This window comes from Bos grunniens, chromosome 12 (assembly GCF_055505025.1).
Source record: "Bos grunniens cultivar Pamir isolate PY7600 chromosome 12, Bosgru_T2T1.0, whole genome shotgun sequence".
Classification (NCBI taxonomy): domain Eukaryota; kingdom Metazoa; phylum Chordata; class Mammalia; order Artiodactyla; family Bovidae; genus Bos; species Bos grunniens.
In genome coordinates, this window is record NC_141176.1 from 8106414 (window position 1) to 8125387 (window position 18974).

Consider the following 18974-nt stretch of genomic DNA (forward strand, 5'->3'; position numbering starts at 1 on the left):
CAAGATATCCAATTGCCAGCATCCACTGTATCATAGAAAAAGCAAAAGAGTTACAGAAGAACATCCACTTTTACTTCATTGACTATGCCAAAGCCTTTGACTGTGTTGATCACAACAAACTGAAAAATTCTTAAAGAGATGAAAATACCAGACCATCTTATCTACCTCCTGAGAAATCTGTATACAGGTCAAGAAGCAACCATTAGAACCTGACATGGAACAATGGACTGGTTCCAAATAGGGAAAGAAGTACATCAAAGCTGTATACTGTCACCCTGCTTATTTAACTTATATGCAGAGTACATCAAGAGAAACGCTGGGCTGGATGAAGAACAAGCTAAAATCAAGATTGGAGGGAGGAATATCAATAACCTCAGATATACAGGTGACACCACCTTTATGGCAGAAAGGGAAGAGGAACTAAAGAGTCTCTTGATGAAAGTGCAAGAGGAGAGTGAAAATGCTGACTTAAAACTCAGCATTCAAAAAACGAAGATCATGGCATCCTGCCCCATCACTTCATGGCAAATAAATGGGGAAACAATGGAAACAGTCACACATTTCATTTTCTTAGGCTCAAAAATCACTGCAGATGGCGACTGTAGCCATAAAATTAAAAGACACTTGCTCCTTGGAAGAAAAGTTATGACAAAACATGACACCATACTAAAAAGCAGAGACAATCCTTTGCTGATAAAGATCCATCTAGTCAAAGCTATGGTTTTCCCAGTGATCATGTATGGATGTGAGAGTTGGACTATAAGGAAGGCGAAGCACCAAAGAACTAACACTTTTAAACTTGTCATTGGAGAAGACTGTTGAGAGTCTCTTTGTCAGCCAGGAGATCAAACCAGTCAATCTTAAGGGAAATCAGTCCTGAATATTCATTGGAAGGACTGATGCTGAAGCTGAAGCTCCAATACTTTGGCACCCTATGTGAAGAACTGACTGATTGGAAAAGACCCTGATGCTCAGAAAGATTGAAAGCAGGAAGAGAAGGGAAAAACAAAACATGAAGTTGGATGGCACCACTGCTTCGATGGACATGAGTTTGAGCAAGCTCCAGGGGTTGGTGAAGTGCTGTGAAGCCTGGCATGCTATGGTCCATTGGGTCACAAAGAATCAGACATGACTGAATAATTGCACTGAACTGAATATATTTTAGAATGTACTAAGCTAAGACCGGAGAAGGCAATGGCACCCCACTCCAGTACTCTTGCCTGGAAAATCCCATGGACAGAGGAGCCTGGTAGGCTGCAGTCCATGAGGTCGCTAAGAGTCGGATACGACTGAGCGACTTCCCTTTCACTTTTCACTTTCATGCATTGGAGAAGGAAATGGCAACCCACTTCAGTGTTCTTGCCTGGAAAATCCCAGGGATGGCGGAGCCTGGTGGGCTGCCGTCTATGGGGTCGCACAGAATCGGACACGACTTAAGCGACTTAGAGAGAGAAGCTAAGACACTGATACCTGCTACAGACGTTATAAATTGCTATTACCATCTACCCTATTCATGTCACTAATTTCATTATACTAAGTGGTAAAAATTTTTTCCCTCTTGTAACAAACTTCAAGTAAGCTAAATTTATAAATCCAAGTTAGTTGTTACCTTTAAGAATACAAAAAATATATGTAATTTATATCAGTATAATGGAATGCTAAACTTATATTGAGAGTCCCTTGGACTGCAAGGAGATCCAAGCAGTCCATTCTGAAGGAGATCAGCCCTGGGATTTCTTTGGAAGGAATGATGCTAAAGCTGAAACTCCAGTACTTTGGCCACGTCATGCGAAGAGTTGACTCATTGGAAAAGACTCTGATGCTGGGAGGGATTGGGGGCAGGAGGAGAAGGGGACAACAGAGGATGAGATGGCTGGATGTCATCACTGACTTGATGGACGTGAGTCTGAGTGAACTCTGGGAGTTGGTGATGGACAGAGAGGCCTGGCATGCTGCGATTCATGGGGTCGCAAAGAGTCAGACATGACTGAGAGACTGAACTGAACTGAACTGAAGCTTGTATTGGATTAGAAAAAGAATTGGTAGTCATCTAGTTAAAAATAAACTTTAATCATTGATAATCTTTCTTCTCAAAGTAGAAAATATTTACTTTTCCACCCTAGGTAACATTTTTTTTTTAACTTGGAAAATACGCGCATAATCAAATAATAGGGAGCTGTCTGGGTGCATGCATGCTAAGTTAATTCAGTCCTGTCCAACTCTTTGCGACCCTATGGGCTATAGCCCTCCAGGATCCTCTGTCCTTGGGCTTCTCCAGGCTAGAATACTGGAGTGGGTTGCCATGCCCTCCTCCAGGGGATCTTTCTGACCCAGGGATTGAACCCTCATCTCCTGTGCCTCCTGCATTGCAGGTGTATTCTTTACCACTGAGCCACTGAGGAATCCCAGGAAACTGTCTGCTGCTGCTGCTGCTGCTGCTGCTAAGTCGCTTCAGTCATGTCCGACTCTGAGCGACCCCAGAGACGGCAGCCCACCAGGCCCCCCCATCCCTGGGATTCTCCAGGAAAGAACACTGGAGTGGGTTGCCATTTCCTTAGTTTGTTTCAAATCCTCTTGTTAAACAGAAAGAGTGGGAGAGAACAAGATGGTGGAGGAGTAGGTGGGCACGGAGAACATCTCTCTTCATGGATACATCAGGAATACACCTTCAGACACAGAAGTGCATGCAGAACACCAGCTGAGAGTAGGCAGAAGTACCTGACCAGTGGAAAAGAATATATAGAGCCAGGCAAGACTCCGTAGGATGAAGGAACTAGGGGAAAAAACAGGAGTGTTAGTAGGACTGGAACTGTCCTCAGTGGTTGGGAGAACTGAAGTAGGGGTCCGATCCCCATAGCAGGCTAATTGTCTGAATCAGAGAAGAAATATTTAAGGCTGAGAGTGAAACAGCTCATCTGTGGCAGACTAAATGGAATGAGAATCAAACAGTCCTTGTAGCAGCCATACATACCCCAGGCAGGAGCTGGTCTCTTGGGAGGGGCAGCAGCTGGGAGCTGGAGTTAAGGGATTATGGAGCAATCCAAGGGTGAGGGCCACTGTTGACTGCAGGGAGACAGATTGATGGGATGTGAGGGAGGAGATTGTGATGGGAATTGTCTGCGGAGAGAAGCCAGGCAGCCATGGAAGCAAGGGATACTGCTGAGTCAGAGTCACGTGTAGGGGGTGGAGCCTTCACCATAGCCTTTTACTCCCCACACAGCAGCATTGGCAGCTGAACAGTAGAGAGGCTGATCCATCAAATGCCTGCCACACTGTACAGAGTAAGGCCTCACCCAGGGTGCTCCTTTAAGCAACTGATGCGCCAATCTACAGAGCAGGACCCCAGCCAGGGGGGCCCCCTCAATGTGCCAGAAGTGCAGAACAACAGAGAAGGACCCCAGGCAACAGAGGCCCCTAAGTGCCTGAATAGGAGGAGCTATGGAGAAAGACTGGCCAAAGAGGCATTCTGATCGCCAGCTACAAGAAGCTTTAAAAAGACTCTGATAGGGCCATGACTCTTGGGGCAGAGGCAGTCCATGTCCCGGCACACTTGGTGCCACTAGGGTCCCTGCAAGCCAAGAAGCTGCACAACCTTCACGCTCAACTCTCACTGGGGCAGAGCTGCCACAGGTAAAAAAAAAAAAAAAAAATCTTGCCTTTATACACACAGGGTCACTTTGGTCATTTCCAACTCTTTGTGGCCCTGTAGACTGTGGCCTGCCAGGCTTCTCTGTCAGAAAGGGATTCTCCAGGCAAGAATACTGGGGTGTCTTGGCCAAGACTGGTTGCCATACCCTTCTACAGGACTATATTTCCTGCTGCCCTAGCTGCCAACACCCTGAGTACCTGGTGCAGCCAGAACCCCTGCGACCCCATCAGCAGCCCCACCTCCACACCTGGCCCTCACACGGGCAAACCCAAGGCCTCCATGGCAGCCTCAGAGCAAACCCCATTATACGACCCACATGTTCAGGGGGAAATAAAACCACAAATGAAACCCAGGAGCAGTGTGGCTAAGGAAGAAGACCCAAAACCTTCCCAACAGCTGTAAAAGCTGCAGAGTAAATCCACATCATCAACTAGGCAAACTCTGTGTCTATGGAATATATACAAGGTCATTGAGAGCTCCCATAAAAGAAAAGACACTAGCCCTTATAGCTGTGGACATTGGAGGCAAGAACATACAGGAATAGGGCCAGATTAGAATCTGAGCTACCCCCACAACAGGTCCAGAGATCAGCAGTGTTGGAGGTCATCCTAGGGAGGTGAGGTGGATTGTGACAACCAGAGATAGAAAGGACTCTGACAGCAGTGACTCAAGAAAAACATTTATTATTCTTATGTTTTGACTTGTTCTGTAGATTCTTCTGGATTTCTTCTTCTTTTTTTTCCTTTTTTACCCCCTCTATTGTAGTTGTCAATTTTATTGCCATTAAGAAACACAATTAAGCTTTTGGGCTTTTTATTTTTTTCCCCAGTCACATTTTTTATTGTTATCATAAACCTCTGCCTCTGCGATGGGCTTTTGCAGTTCTTGGAGTTTTCCTCTCTCTCTTTTTTTTTTTTTTTCTTTTTTTCTTTTCCTCTTTTTTTAATTTTAATTTTTAATTTTTAAAACCTATTATTATTTTTTCTATATTTATTCCTTTGTTTGCTTTTCCTACTGTTCTTTTCCCCTTGAAGTTAATTTTTATGTATATAAATTTTCTTTATTTACCTCTATTTAACTTTGCATATCTATTTTCTTTTCTTTCTCTCCTTTCCTCTCAACATATTTGTTAGTTTTATTTTCATTGCTTTATTCCCCAATTGGCACCTTGCTTTAGTTTTGTTTTCCAGTTGGTGCTTTAATTAGTTATGTTCCGATAGATATAATTTTTGATTTCCTTTGTTGGCTGGATCAATCTACTGTACTTTATTTTTGTTAAACTCTTTTGATTTTGCTAATGGGTGAATATATATATGTGTATATTCAGTCACATTTTCTATTGTTGTTGTAAACTCTGCCTTTACATTGAGCTTATGCAGTTATGTGGAGTTTTCCCTTTTTTCCCCATTTTTACTTTCTTCTTATGTTTTTTCTCTTTTTTATCATTTTAATTTTTTAAACCTAGTACATTTTTTTCTATATGTATTCCTTTATTTGCCTTCCCGACTGTTTTCCCCCTTGCAACTAATCTTTAATGTATATAAATCAACTTCATCTATCTCATTTTAACTTTGCATATCTATTCTTTCTTTTAACCTCTCAACATATTTGCCAGTTTTGTTTTCATTGCTTTATTCTCCACTTGGCACCTTGCTTTAGCTATGTTTTCCACTTTGTGTTTAATTTAGTTTTTTTCTTAACTGGTAAATATATTCTTTTATTTCCTTTGTTAGTCAGATCAATCTACTGTACTTTATTTTTGTTGGACTGTTTTCACTTTGTTCATGGATGTATACGTATATGTGCATATTCCATTATTTTAATTATTATTTACCTGATTTTGTAACTGTCATTTATCTGGGGTTCATCTTTGGTTTCTCAATTTTGGATATTTGTTTTAATCTCAGTTAATGCCATAACAAACCATTTGTGGAATCTTCATTCCTGACCAGAGATCAAGCCCTGAGCCTTTGGAGTGGAAGCACTGACTCCAAGATCCTAGACTATGAGAGAACTAACCCTAGGAAGTATCAAATAGTGAGAATTCACACGAAGGAAACCACTTGAACAAGACCCGGCATCACATAACCACTAGTAGCAACCTGTGCAGGACACCTCATCTAAACAACAAGCAAAATAAAAATATAAACCCAATCATCAGCAGACAGGATTACCACCTCGAACAGCCTTACCCATCAGAGGAAAAACAAACAAACTAACAAACAAACAAACAAAAAAACCTCAGCACAAGTCTCACCCTATATGAAGCTCAAACAAACGACTGGACCAACCGTAGGAAGGCAGTAACTAAAAGGTGAAAAGAATTAACCCTTCTTAAAGGAAATAATTCAACTTTCCTTGAAGCCTTGGAAAAGGAGACCTCAAACACAATAGTTAAAAAAAAAAAAAAGTGAAAAGGGAGAGAAATACTGCACAAATGAGGGAACAAATTAGAAGCACAGAAGTCCAAATGCATGAAGAGGAAAAAGGAAAATTACCTGAAAAAGAATTGAGAATTCTGATAGTAAAGATTATCAAAAACCTTGAAGACAAAATGGAGAAAATGAAAGAATCAATTATAAAGACTCAGAAGGATTAAAGAATAAACATATAGAGACAAACAACACAATTACAGAAATTAAAAATACTCTAGAATGAATCAGTAGCAGAATATCAGAAGCAGAAGAACGAATCAGTGAACTGGAAGATAAAATGGTGGAAATAACTTCTGAGGAGCAGAATAAAGTAAAAAGAATGAAAAGAACTGAGGTCACTCTCAGAGACCTCTGGGACTATATCAAGGGTACAACATTTTAATTACAGAGATCCAAGAAGAAGAGGAGAAAAAGAAACTGTATGAGAAATTTTTTTGAAGAGATTATAGTTGAAAATTTCCCCAGTATGGAAAAAGAAATGGTCAATCAAGTCCAAGAGGCACACAGAGTCCCATACAGAATAAACCTAAGGGGAAACATGGCAATACACATACTAATCAAACTAACAAAGACTAAACACAAAGAAAGGATATTAAAAAGCAGCAAGACAGAAGCAATAAGTAATATACAAGCAAAATCCCTTATGCTTAAAAAAACTTAAAAAAAAAACTGATTTTTTTTCAGCAGAAACTCTTCAGACCTGAAGAATATGGAAGGATATATTTAAAATATTGAAAGGGAAAAATTTACAACCAAGATTACTGTACCTGACAAGGATCTCATTCAAAATGGATGGAGAAATAAAAAGCTTTTCAGACAAGAAAAAGTTAAGAGAATTCAGTACCACCAAACCAGCTTTACAACAAATGTTAAACGGACTTAAATAGTCAAGACATACAACAGAAGAAAAAAGATGTACAATGCCAGAACAAAAAAAGAAAAATAAAAAGATCTACAACCCCAGAACAAAAAAAAGAAAGAAAAAAAAAAGGAAAAAAATCAACCCAAACAATTAGAAAATGGCAATAGGAACATATATATCAATACTCACTTTAAATGTAAATGGATTAAATGCTCCAACCAAAAGCCAAAGTCTGGCTGAATCGATACAAAAACAAGACCCATAAATATGCTCTCTATAAGAAATCTACTCCAGACCTCAAGACAAAAAAGGACTGAAAGTGAAAGGATGGAAAAAAAAAATATTTCATGCAAATGGGAAGCAAAAGAAAGCTGAAGTAGCAATCTCATATCAGACAAAATAGACCTTAAAATAAAGATGATTAAAAGAGATAAGGAAGGACACCTATAATGATCCAAGAATCAATCCAAGAGAAAGACATAACAATTATAAATATCTATGCACCTAACATAGGAGCACCTCAGTACATAAGACAAACAATTACAGACATAAAAGGAGACATTGACAGTAACACAATAATACTAGGGGACTTTAATACCACACTCACACCAATGGACAGATCGTCAAAACAGAAAATTAATAAGGAAAGTCTTAAATGATACATTAGATGTGATAGATCTCATTGATACCTTCAGGACATTCCATTCAAATGCAGAAAGATACACCTTCTTCTCAAGTGCACGTGAAACATTCTCTAGGATAGACCACATCTTGGGTCACAAATCAAACCTCAATAAATTTAAGAAAATTGAAATCATACCAAGTATCTTCTCTGACCACAACACTATGAGACTAGATATCAGTTACAAGAAAAAAACTGTAAGAAACACAAACACATGGAGATTTAACAACAGGTTTCTAAATAACCAACAGGTTACTGAAGAAATCAAAAGGAAAAAAAAATATATATAGAAACAACTAACAATGAAAACACAACTCAAAACCTATGAAACACTCCATAGAGGGAATTTTATAGCGATACAATCCTACCTCAAGAAACAATAAAAACATCGAATAGACAGCCTAATGTTACACCTAAAACAAATGGAAAAAGAAGAACAAAAAAAATCCCAAAGTTTGTGGAAAGAAAGAAATCATAAAGATATGAGCAGAAATAAATGGAGAAGAAATAGTAAATATTAATAAAACTAAAAGATGGTTCTTTGAGACAAAAAAAAAAAAAATGACAAACCCTTAGGCTGACTCATCAAGAAAAAAATAGAGAAGAATCAAATCAACAAAATTAGAAATAAAAAAGGAGAGGTCACAACAGATAATGCAGAAATACAAAGGATTCTAAGAAACTATTGTGTACAACTACATGGCAATAAAATAGATAACCTGGAAAAAATGAACAGATTCTTAGAAAAGTTCAATCTTCCAAGACTGAACCAGGAAGAAATAGAAATTATGAACAACCCAAATACAAGCACTGAAATTAAAGTTGTGATTAAAGATTTCCCAAAAAGCAAAAGCTCAGGACCACATGGTTTCACAGGAGAATTCTATCAAACATTTACAGAAGAGTTAATGACTATTCTTCTAAAACTCTTTCAAAAAATTGCTGAGGAAGGAATACTTCCGAACTCATTCTACTAGGATACCATCACCCTGATATAAAAAACAGACAAACACAACACACAAAAAAGGAAAACTGCAGGCCAATATCACTGATGAACATAGATGCAAGACTCCTCAACAAAATCTTAGCACACAGAATTCAGCAACACATCAAAAAGCTCATGCACCATGATCAAATTTGGCTTATTCCAGGGATGCAAGGTTTCTTCAGTATATGCAAATCAATCAATGTGATACACCATATTAACAAATTGAAAGATATAAACCATATAATAATCTCAGTAGATGAAGAAAAAGCCTTTGACAAAATTCAGCACCCATTTGTGATTCAAACTCTTCAAAAGATGGGCATAGAAGGAACCTACCTCAACATAGTAAAGGCCATATATGATAACCCTACAGCAAGCATTATTTTCAATGGTGAAAAACTGAAAGCATTCCCTCTAAGTTCAGGAAAAAGACAATGGTGCCCACTTTCACCACTATTATTCAACATAATTCTGGAAGTCCTAGCTACAGCAATCAGAGAAGAAAAATAAATAAAAGGAATCCAGACTGAAAAAGAAGAAATAAAGCTCTCACTTTTAGCAGATGACATGATACTGTACATAGAAAACCCTAAAGATAGGGTCAGAAAATTACTAGAGCCAATGAGTGAATTTAGAAAAGTTTCAGGATACAAAATCAATACAAGAAATCACTTTCATTTCTATAAAATAACAATGAAAAATCAGAAAGAGAAATTAGGTAATCAATCATATTCACTATTGCAACAAAAAGAATTAAATATCTAGGAATAAAGTTACCTAAGGAGAAAAAAGAGCTGTACATGGAAAATTATGACACTAATGAAACAGATGGAAAGATATTTCATGTTCCTGCATAGGAAGAATCAATATTGTGAAAATGACTATACCACCAAATGCAACCTACAGATTCAATGTGATCCCTATCAAATTACCAATGGCATTTTTCACAGAACAAAAAATTTCACAATTCATATGGAAACACAGAAGACCCTGAATAGCCAAAGCAGTCTTGAGAAATAAGAATGGAGCTGGAGGAATCAACCTTCCTGACTTCAGATTATACTACAAAGCTACAGTCATTGAGTCAGTATGGTACTGGCACAACAATAGAAATACAGACAAAGGGAAAAAGAAAGCCCAGAAATAAACCCATGCATCTATGGGTACCTTATTTTTGACAAAGGAGGCAAGAATATACAATGAGGAAAGGACAGCCTCTTCAATAAATGGTGCTGGGTAAATTGGACAGCTACATGTAAAAGAATGAAATTAGAACATTTCCTAACATCATCAGATCAGATCAGATCAGTCGCTCAGTCCTGTCCGACTCTCTGTGACCCCATGAATCATAGCACGCCAGGCCTCCCTGTCCATCACCAACTCCCGGAGTTCACTGAGACTCACGTCCACACAAAGATAAACTCAAAATGGATTAAAGACCTAAATGTAAGACCAGAAATTATAAAACTCTTACAGAAAAACATAGGCAGAACACTCAATGACATAAATCAAAGCAAGATCCTCTATGACCCACTTCCTACAGTAAGGGTAATAAAGACAAAAGTAAACAAATGGGACCTGTTTAAACTTAAAAGCTTTTGCACAGCAAAGGAAACTATAAGCAAAGTGAAAAGACAACCCTCAGAATGGGAGAAAATAATAGAAAATGAAACAACTGACAAAGGATTAATTTTCAAAATATACAAGCAGCTCATACTACTCAATGACAGAAAAACAAACAACAGAATCAAAAAGTGGGAAAAAGACCTAAACAGACATTTCACTGAAGAAGACATACAGATGGCTAACAAACACATGAAAAGATGCTCAACATCATTCATTACTGGGCTTCCCAGGAGGCTCAGATGGCAAAGTGTCTGCCTGTAATGCAGGAGACCCAGGTTTGATCCCTGGGTTGAAAATCTCCTGAGAAGGAAATGACAAACCACTCCTGTACCCTTGACTGGAAAATTCCATGGAAGGAGGAGCCTGGTAGGCTACAGTTCATAGGGTCACAAAGAGTCAGACATGAGAGAAATGCAAATCAAAACTACAATGAGATATCACCTCACACCAATCAAAAAGTCTACAAAAAATATATGCTGGAGAGGGTGTAGAGAATAGGGAACACTCTTGCACTGTTGATATGAATTTAAATTGATACAGCCACTAAGGAAGATGGTATGGGGATTCCTTAAAAAAAAAAGTAGGAATAAAACCACCATATGAACCAGCAATCCCACTCCAGGTATCTATCCTGAGGAAACCAAAATTGAAAGACACATGTATCCCATTGTTCATTGCACCACTATTTACAATAGCTAGAACGTGGAAGCAACCTAGATGTCCATCGATAGATGAATGAATAAAAAAGTTGTGAGACATTTACACAATGGAATGTTACTCAGCCATAAAAAGGAATGCATTTGAATCAGTTCATATGAGGTGGATGAACCTTGAACCTATTATACAGAGTGAAGTGAGTAAGAAAGAGAAAGATAAATACCATATTCTAATGCATATATACGAATCTAGAAAAAAAAAATGGTACTGAAGAATTTATTTACAGGGAAGCAATGGAGAAACAGACATAAAGAATAGACTTATGGACATGGAGAGAGAGGAGGATGGGGTTAAATGCTTGAAAACAGTAACAAGGAAACTTATATTACTATATGTAAAATAGATATCCAAGGGGAATTTGCTGTATGCCTCAGGAAACTGAAACAGGGGCTCTTTGTCAGCCTGGAGGGGTGGGATGGGGAGGGTCAAAAGGAAGGGGACATATATATACCTATGGCTGATTCATGTTGAGGTTTGACAGAAAACAGGAAAATTCTGTAAAGCAATTATACTTCAATAAAAAATAAATAAACTGGGGAAAAAAAAACAGTACAAAGAAAGAGTACAAAGCAGAAATGATCAGAGATGATCTCATATTGTACATAGATTGTATCTGCTCTACATACTATTGTGAATGTAGCTGCTGCTGTCGTGCCCTACTCTGTGTGACCCCAGACTCCCCCGTCCCTGGGATTCTCCAGGCAAGAACACTGGAGTGGATTGCCAGTTCCTTCTTCAACGCATGAAAGTGAAAAATGAAAGTGAAGTGGCTCAGTCGTGTCTGAATGTTCCTGACCCCATGAACTACAGCGTACCAAGCTCTTCAATCCATGGGATTTTCCAGGCAAGAGTACTGGAGTGGGTCACCATTGTCTTCTCTGATTGTGAATGTAGAGAAATGCCTTAAATAGATTCAATCCAAAGAATACACTTCACTTAAGGGAAGTGGAATTCATGAGCACTATCACCTTGCTCTAGCACTTAAATAGCTTCAGTCAGTGTATATCCAAATAATTATATCAACAAATATCATTTAAATGAAATAAGTATATCTAAGAACAAGCATACAATGTATCATTTCTTTGAGCATTAGACCAGTGTAGTAAGGAATGTAAACTGATTTGGAGTCATTGACATAAATATTAATAATACTGTTGACATAAATGACAATTTTTTAGCATGGTGGTTACTATCAGCAGGAGGATGAGAAGAGCTGATTTTTGTATAATTAAAATTTTATTTACCAATTCTCAGATCATATTTTCTGCATGTGTACTTTTTGTTTTTTGGGTTTTTTGTTTTGGGTGTTCTTTGGAAGGAATGTTGCTAAAGCTGAAACTCCAGTACTTTGGCCACATCATGCGAAGAGTTGACTCATTGGAAAAGATTCTGATGCTGGGAGGGATTGGGGGCAGGAGGAGAAGAGGACAACAGAGGATGAGATGGCTGGATGGCATAACCAACTCGATGGACATGAGTTTGAGTGAACTCCAGGAGTTGGTGATGGACAGAGAGGCCTGGTGTGCAGTGATTCATGGGGTCGCAAAGAGTTGGACACGACTGAGTGACTGAACTGAACTGAAAAGCTAAATTTTGTCACTATGTCATTTCTCTGGAGCAGTTATACAAATATGATTACAGTGGTAATCTTGAAATATACCAAAAAAATCATAGTAATCAGGAGAAAAACATTAAAAAAAATCCTGTGATATATTGGTAATAAACTTTCAATATAATACAGAGATTTATTCAAGGTTGTATTTCCTCAATATCTCAAAAATACAGTGGCTTCTAAGATTTATTCTCTACTATTAGAAGAATAAAATTTATCTGTATTTCAAAATGCACAAGAAGATATATGTAAGGAAAGTTTATCTTTATAGTGATATTCATTTATCTCATACTTATTTATATGTAATCAAATTGTTTGATGTTAATTTTAAAATAACTGAAGAAGCAACTTAGACTATTGCATTAAATTTATGAAATTGAAGCCAAAGGGTGGTGGCAGAAAAGTCTTTCATAAAGTACTCTATTTGAAAGAAGGAAATACACTTTGATAATCAGATTATTGAATCATGACACACTTTCAACTTCTCCTACATTATATCCTTCTTTGTGAACATAAATATTAAAAAATCAGCAACATATTACAGAGAAAGAAAGGATTTGGACCAGATATTATTATTCTTTTAAATTTTAGCCAATTTTTGGCTTCTTGTAGTATGTTTATCAGTTCAGTAGCTCAGTCTCTGTGACCTCATGGACACAGGACTCTTTGCGACCCCATGGTTGCATGACAGGCTCCCCTGTCCATCACCAACTTCTGAAGCTTGCTCAAATTCATTCCCATCAAGTCGGTGATGCCATCCAACCATCTCATCCTCTGTTGTCCTCTTCTCCTACCGTAAATCTTTCCCAGCATCAGAGTCTCTTCCAATGAGTCAGTTCTTTGCATCAGGCGGCCAAAGTATTGGAGATTCAGCTTCAGCAACATTTCTTCCAGTGAATATTCAGGACTGATCTCCTTCAAGATTGACTGGTTAGATCTCCTTGCAGTTCAAGAGTCTTCTCCAACACCGCAGTTCAAAAGCATCAGTTCTTCAGTACTCAGCATTCTTTATGGTCCAACTCTCACATCCATATATGACTACTGGAAAAAAACATATCTTTGATTAGACAGACCTCTGTTGGCAAAGTAATGTCTCTGTCTAAGTTGGTCATAGCTTTTCTTCCACGGAACAAGCATCTTTTAATTTCACAGCTGCAGTCAACATCTGCAGTGATTTTGGGGCCCCCCAAAATAATTCTGTCACTGTTTCCATTGTTTCCCCATCTATTTGCCATGAAGTGATGGGACCAGATCTTAGTTTTCTTAATGTGGAGTTGTAGGAAAACTTTTTCACTCTCCTCTTTCACTTTCATCAAGAGGCTCTTTAGCTCCTCTTTGCTTTCTGCCATAAGTGTGGTGTCACCTGCATATCTGAGGTTACTGATATTTCTTCCAGCAATCTTGATTCCAGTATGTGCTTACCAGCCAGGCATTTTCATGATGTACTCTGCATGTAAGTTAAATAAGCAGGGTGACAATATATAGTCTTGATGTACACTTTTCCTGATTTAGAACCAGTAATTCCACGATTCCAACCATGTCCAGTTCTAACTGTTGCTTCTGGACCTGCATACAGCTTTCTCACGAGTCAGGTAAGTATGTTTATGTCATCCTCCAAATAATCAAAAATGTATTTCCATCAAATTTCAAGTTATAATTTTTGTTTCGTATTGTTGCTTCATCACTGCTGTTTTGTTAAATAGGAAAGAGTCTGTAGTTTAAGGGTGAAAAGGCAAGATTCTAAGAGTATGAACAGAATATACAAAACCTTGAAGGTCTGAACCTATTTATTATGTTTAGAGAAATGCAATAATGTCAGTGAGATGAAGACATGCCATGTTTGTTTATGTTTGAGGATATGTATAGTGGGCTGGAAATGGGATTTGAGAAAATAAATTTGAAGAGAGGCTAGGGCCATGGTATGGCAAACATTGCATACTATACTGAAGAACTGGGACTTTGACCCCAAAGCCTTCAGGAAATAATGAATGGTTCTGAGCAACAAATGAATATATTAATGTGGTTAGATTGTCTTTTCTAGTTTAAAAAAATATATATTTTTGCTCTTAACATAACTTGAAGGAAGACAAAACATATAATAAAATGTACCTTGATTATTTCTTGGGTATGATTTTGTTAGAAAAGGAAATAACTAAACAAATTGCAGTGGAGTAGTTAAAACATTTACACCTGGCCTTGAATAACACATATTTGATACCAAAGAAAGTTTCACTTCAGATTCTAATCTACTTCAAGCTACCTATTCACTTATAATTGTTAAACAGTTCCCTTCAAAACTGAAATTTTTATTAAAGGTTCTGTACTCAATCAAATATTATTAATAACAATTAAAACTAGAATACAATAATTATAACTAACGTGTTTTATTTCCTTCAGTTCAATTCAGTCACTCAGTCATGTATGACTTTTTGTGATCCCATGGACTGCAAAAGACCAGTCCTCCCTGTCCATCACCAACTCCCAGAATTTACTCAAGTTATATCCATCGAGTCGATGATGCCATTCAATCATCTCATCCTTTGTAGTTCCCTTCTCCTCCTGCCTTCAATCTTTCCCAGCATTAGGGTCTTATCAAATGAGTTAATTCTTCAGATCAGGTGGCCAAAATATTGGAGTTACAGCATCAGCATCAATTCTTTCTGTGAATATTCAGGACTGATTTCCCATAGGATGGACTGGTTGGATCTCCTTGCAGTCCAAGGGATTCAGACTCTCAAGAGTCTTCTTCCACACCACAGTTCAAAAGCATCAATTTATTGGCACTCAGCTTTCTTTATAGTCCAACTCTCACATCCATACATGACTACTGGAAAAACCATAGCTTTGATTAGGCAGGTCTTTGCTGGGAAAATAATGTCTCAGCTTTTTAATATGCTGTCTAGGTTGGTCATAATTTTTCTTCCAAGAAGCAGAAGAGTTTAGTTAAGTCGCTCAGTCATGTCTGACTCTGTGCCCCATGAATGCAGCATGCCAGGCCTTCCTGTCCATCACCAATTGCCGGAGTCTACCTAAACCCATGTCCATTGAGTCAGAGATGCCATCCAACAATCTCATCCTCTGTCATCCCCTTCTCCTCCTGCCCTCAAACTTTCCTAGCATCAGGGTCTTTTCTAATGAGTCAGCTATTCGCAACAGGTGGCCGAAGAATTGGAGTTTCAGCTTCAACATCAGTCCTTCCAATGAACACCCAGGACCGATCTCCTTTAGGATGGACTGGTTGGATCTCCTTGCAATCCAATGGACTCTCAAGAGTTTTCTCCAATACCACAGTTCAAAAGCATCAATTATTCAGTACTCAGCTTTCTTTATAGTCTAACTCTCACATGACTACTGGAAAAACCATAGTCTTGACTAGATGGACCTTTGTTGGCAAAGTAATGTCTCTGCTGTTTAATATGCTTTCTAGGTTAGTCATAACTTTCCTTCCAAGGAGTAAGCATCTTTTAATTTCATGGCTGCAGTCACCATCTGCAGTGATTTTGGAGCCCCCCAAAATAAAATCAGCCACTGTTTCCACTGTTTCCCCATCTATCTGCCATGAAGTGATGGGCCCAGATGCCATGATCTTAGTTTTCTGAATGTTGAGATTTAAGCCAACTTTTTCACTCTCCTCTTTCACTTTAATCAAGAGGCTCTTTAGTTCTTCTTCACTTTCTGCCATAAGAATGGTATCATCTGCATATTTGAGGTTGTTGATATTTCACCCAGCAATCTTGATTCCAGCTTGTGTTTATCCAGCTGAGCATTTCTCGTGATGTGCTCTGCATATAAGTAAGTAAGCCGGGTGATAATATACAGGCTTGACCTACTCCTTTCACTATTTGGAATCAGTCTGTTGTTCCATGCCCAGTTCTAACTGTTGGTTCCTGACCTGCATACAGATTTTTCAAGAGGCAGGTCAGGTGGTCTGGTATTCATGTGTCTTGAAGAATTTTCCATGGTTTGTTGTGATCCACACAGTCAAAGGCTTTGGTGTAGTCAATATAGAAGAAGTAGATGTTTTTCTGGAACTGTCTTGCTTTTTCCACGATCCAACAGATGTTGGCAATTTGATCTCTGGTTCCTCTGCTGCTGGTGCTGCTAAGTCACTTCAGTCGTGTCTGACTCCATGTGATCTTATAGACAGCAGCCCGCCAGGCTCCTCTGTCCCTGGGATTCTCCAGGCAAGAAGAGTGGAGTGGGTTGCCATTTCCTTCTCCAATGCATGAAAGTGAAAAGTGAAAGTGAAGTTGCTCAGTCGTGTCCAAGTCTTCACGACCCCATGGACTGTAGCCTACCAGTCTCCTCCATCGATGGGATTTTCCAGTCAAGAGTACTGGGGTGGGTTGCCATTTCCTTCTCCACTCTGGTTCCTTTGCCTTTTCTAAATCCAGCTTGAACATCTGGAAGTTCATTGTTCACGTACTGTTGAAGCCTGGCTTGAAGAATTTTGAACGTTACTTTACTAGCGTGTGAGATGAGTGCAACTGTGTGGTAGAATTCTTGGCATTGCCTTTCTTTGAGATTGGAATGAAAACTGACGTTATCCAGTCCTGTAGCCACTGTTGAGTTTTCCAAATTTGTTGACATATTGAGTGTGGCACTTTCACAGCATCATCTTTTAGGATTTGAAATAGCTCAACTGGAATTCCATCACCTCTACTAGCTTTGTTTGTAGTGAGCTTCCTAAGGTCCACTTGACTTCAAATTCTAGGATGGCTGGCTCAAGGTGAATGATCATACCATCATGATTATCTGGGTCCTGAATATCTTTTTTGTATAGTTTTTTCTGTGTATTCTTGCCATCTCTTCTTAATATCTTCTGCTTCTATTTGGTCCATACAATTTCTGTCCTTTATTATGCCCATCTTTGCATGAAATAGTCCCCTGGTATCTCTAATTTTCTTGAAGAGACCTCTAGCCTTTCCCATTCTATTGTTTTCCTCTATTTTTGCACTGATAACTGAAGAAGGCTTTCTTATCTCTCCTTGCTATTCATTGAAACTCTGCATTCGAATGGATATATATATATATATATATATATATATATATATATATATATATATTTCTTTTCTCCTTTGCTTTTCACTTCTCTTCTTTTCACAGCTATTTGTAACGCCTCCTCGGACAACCTTTTTGCCTTTTTGCTCTTCTTTTTCTTGGGGATGGTCTTTATCCCTGCCTCCTATACAATGTCACAAACCTCTGTCCATAGTTCTTAAGGCACTCTGTCTATCGGATTTAATCTCTTGAATATATTTGTCACTTCCACTGTATAATCATAGGGGATTTGATTCAGTCGTACCTGAATGGTCTAGTGGTTTTCCCTACTTTCTTCAATTTAAGTCTGGATTTGGCAATAAGGAGTTCGTGATCTGAGTGACAATCAGCTCCCAGTCTTCTTTTTGCTGACTGTATAGAGCTTCTCCATCTTTGGCTGCAAAATTAAAATCAATCTGATTTTGTATTGACCATCTAGTATTGTCCATGTGTAGAGTCTTCTCTTGTGTTGTTGGAAGAGGGTGTTTGCTATGACCAGTGTGTTCTCTTGACAAAACTGTTAGCCTTTGCCCTGCTTCATTCTGTACTCCAAAGCCAAATTTGCCTGTTATTCAAGGTATTTCTTCACTTCCTACTTTTGCATTCCAGTTCCCTATAATGCAAAGGACTTTTTTGGGGGTATTAGTTCTAGAAAGTCTGTAGGTCCTCATAGAACCATCCAACCTCAGCTTCTTCAGTAATACTGGTCTGGGCATAGACTTGGATTACTGTGATATTGAGTGGTTTGCCTTGGAAATGAACAGAGATCTTTCTGTCATTTTTGAGATTGTATTTTGGACTGTTTTGTTGACTGTGATGACTACTGCATTTCTTCTAAGGGATTCTTGCCCAAAGTAATAGATTAGATTCACTCATTCCAGTCCATTTTAGTTCACTGATTCCTAAAATGTTGATGTCCACTCTTGCCATCTCCTGTTTGATCTCTGCCAATTACCTTGATTTATTGATATAACATTCCAGGATCCTATGCAATATTGCTCTTTACAGCATCAGACTTTTCTTCCATCACTAGTTATATCCACAGCTCAGTGTTGTTTTTGCTTTGACTCCATCTCTTCATTCTTTCTGGAGTTATTTCTCCACTGATCTCCAGTAACATGTTGGGCACCTATACCGACCTGGGGAGTTCATTTTTCAGTGTCCTAACTTTTTGCTTTTTCGTAGTCTTCATGGGGTTCTCAAGGCAAGAACACTGAACTGGAAGTGGCAGCTGTGCAGTGCTGGAATGGTGGTTGTAGCAAGGGAGCGACTTTGAGGAGACACCCCATGTCCAAAACAGAGAAGCACCAGAAAGACAGTAGGAGGGGTGAAATCACGTATAGAATCAATTCCCATACCTGCC